Here is a 2,998-nt window from a genome sequence, read left to right as displayed (position 1 = left end):
GTTTAGCTAATTCGCATTGAGACATTTCTAGTGCTTATTCCAGTCCCTGTGGATACGATAATCTTTTATATTACTTGCGACATTTCCGTACACTTGCGTAGAGTAACAAGTTTTTGGCGCCGTTGCCGGGGACTGCGCTATAACATTAGGAATTATCAATTGAGCTAGACTAAACATAACATTTGTTTTCCTTTCATATTGCATAGTTGTAACTAATCATTAGATTTCTGTTTTTTTTACTTTCTTGTATAACTTTCACTTCTTGCTAATTTTTTGTGTACAAATTCAATTCTGCATTTTTGATTCTTTTATTTTTCTTTTTTGTTGAATTGTTAATTGTTATCTTGTTCTTGTGTATGCAAAGATCTAACTTTGCAGGGGAATTCTTTCCTTTCGACCCTGAGATTGATAGAACTTTCCATAAAAGAAGAATTCTACAAAGGCAAATTGAAGAACAGGAACATTTGAGCATGGCAAATAGACCACTCAAGGACTATGCAGCACCCTATGCAAGAGGTTTCCGATCTAGTATTTCAAGACCTTCAGTGGAGGCTAATAACTTTGAGATCAAACCCGCAATCATATCTATGGTGCAGCAGAACCAATTTGGTGGAGGACCTCATGAAGACCCCAATCAACATTTAGAGGTCTTTTATGAAATATGTGGGACCATGAAAATGAATGGAGTTCCTTCAGATGCAGTTAGATTACTGTTATTTGGGTTTTCTCTAAGAGATAGGGCAAAGCAATGACTGAATTCTTTGGCCCCTAATAGCATCACCACTTGGGAGCAGTGCGAGCAACAGTTTCTTGATAAGTTCTACCCACCAAGCAAAACAGCTCATATGAGGAATTTAATTGCAAGCTTCAAGCAAACTGACTCAGAATCTCTTTTTGAAGCATGGGATAGATATAATAGTATGCTCAGACAATGCCCACATCATGGGTTGGAAAGATGGTTACTGTTGCACACTTTTTATAATGGTATCAATTATCATACCAAAGTGTCCCTTGATTCAGCTGCTGGAGGGGCACTTATAAATAAAAGTTTAGATGAAGCCGAAGAAATCATTGAAAGTGTAGCACAAAATCATCATCAATGGGCAAATGAAAGAAGTGGTGGCTACTCCTCTTTAAACCCAACAATTAAAGCATCAGGGAAGTTTGATGTAGATGCAGTCACTCTTTTGTCTGCAAAATTGGATGCTCTTACAAAGAAATTTGAGAACATGGGGACTAGTGCTAATATGGTCAATGCTATTAGTACATCTTGTGAAGTATGTGGGAGTTCAGAGCATTCAAATGACTCATGTCCATTGGGAGCTATCACTGCACAAATCAATCAACTTGAACAATGCGATGCAATCATGAGTTACAATCAAAGGCAGAACAACCCATACTCAAATACTTATAACCCTGGATGGAAGAGTCATCCAAATTTTTCTTACAGAAACAATCAAGATCAAGGACCATCTATGGGGGCAAGACCAAATTTTCAAGCTGGGCAACAAAATTTTCAACATCTATCTTCTCAAGGCTTACCAAAGTCAAATGTTGAAAAGATGCTTGAAGAAATTATCTCAAATCAGAATGAAATGAAGCAAGATTTAGCAAAGCTCATTCAGAGAATGGATAATTCTGAAAAGCATCAAAAGATCCAGGATAGTCAAATTGCCCAACTAGCTTCCTCATCATCCAGAGCACCAGGACAGCTTCCAGGAAAACCTGATGTGAATCCTATGGAGCATTGCAATAGGATTGAGCTTAGGAGCGGACGGACCTTGGGAGACTCCCAAGTGACTGCTTCAAAAGGGAAACAAAAAGAAGAAGAGCTCTCTCCTCCTATACCGAATCAGATTCAAGCTAATGAGGAGAGTACCATTGAGGTTGAAGAGACTCTTCCACTGAACCATCAGAGCAAAGCTGTCCCTTTTCCTCAGAGACTTACAATGCTCAAGAAGGATGAAGAATTTGGCAAGTTTCTAGAAAAGGTTAAGGAAATTTGTGTAGAGGTACCTCTTATTGATGCTATTCTACAAATGCCTAGATTTGCCAAATTTCTGAAGGATCTCATGTCAAATAAGAGAAGAAGAGGAGAGGTCGAGACCATTGCGCTTAGTGAGGAATGTAGTGCTATTTTTGAGAAGAACACTTCTCCAAAACTGAAGGACCCAGGGAGCTTTTATATTCCTTGCAACATAGGAAAAGAATTTTTTGAAAAAGCTTTTTGTGATTTGGGGGCGAGTGTTAGCCTCATTCCCTATTCAATTTGTAATAAATTAGGTCTCAAAAACATTAAACTTACTACCATGGCACTTCAACTTGCCGATCATTCCTGCAGGTACCCTTTGGGTATTATAGAGGATGTGCCGGTAGAGGTGGATGGGAATGTAATTCCCACAGATTTTGTCGTGTTGGACATGGAAGAGGACCCTAGGATTCCTATCATATTAGGAAGACCTTTCCTTGCTACAGCTGGAGCTATAATTGATGTCAAAAATCATAAGCTTTCTTTGGTAATTGGTAAGGAAAAGTTGGAATATGATTTATCTAATATCTCTAACCATGTCTCGTCTCTTTTAAATGCTTGTAGCAGGACAAGCATTTATAAACTTGAGGAATGGAATTTCCATCCTCATGGAAGGCCACCAAATGAAGGAGACAATGTGGTGGAAGATGTTGGGAGAAGATCTCCCAACGGAAACGAAAAGTATATCTGTCCTCCAAGGGCGAGGAAAAGGAGCGAATGATTAAGTTTGGTCGAGCTAAAGACCTTAAACAAGCGCTTCTTGGGAGGCAACCCAAGGGTTCTTTTAGTTAGTTTTGATTTGTATTGTAATTTCTTTTAGTTTGATGCTTTCTTTTGATTCTGTTTTCAGGTTAGGTGCAAAACAGAGTCGGGCCGTGTGCTATACAAGGCCAGGCAAAGGTTGCAGAGAAGGGAAGTATTTAGGCCGTGTCATCCAGACACGGCCGTGTGGGATCTCCCGAGAGGAAA

General features: G+C 39.3%; 1 non-coding gene across 1 annotated transcript; it reads right to left on the bottom strand.

The window, feature by feature from the left end:
* Nucleotides 1-843: 843 nt before the first annotated feature.
* On the bottom strand, nucleotides 844-949 carry LOC122025935. Its single transcript, XR_006123939.1, has one exon. It is a non-coding gene; the product is annotated as a small nucleolar RNA R71 (small nucleolar RNA).
* Nucleotides 950-2,998: the final 2,049 nt, after the last annotated feature.

The sequence above is a fragment of the Zingiber officinale genome, chromosome 9B, assembly GCF_018446385.1.
Source record: "Zingiber officinale cultivar Zhangliang chromosome 9B, Zo_v1.1, whole genome shotgun sequence".
In the NCBI taxonomy this organism is placed as follows: Eukaryota; Viridiplantae; Streptophyta; class Magnoliopsida; order Zingiberales; family Zingiberaceae; genus Zingiber; species Zingiber officinale.
Note: the sequence above shows the minus strand (reverse complement) of the source record. Positions and strands in the feature narration are given on the sequence as shown.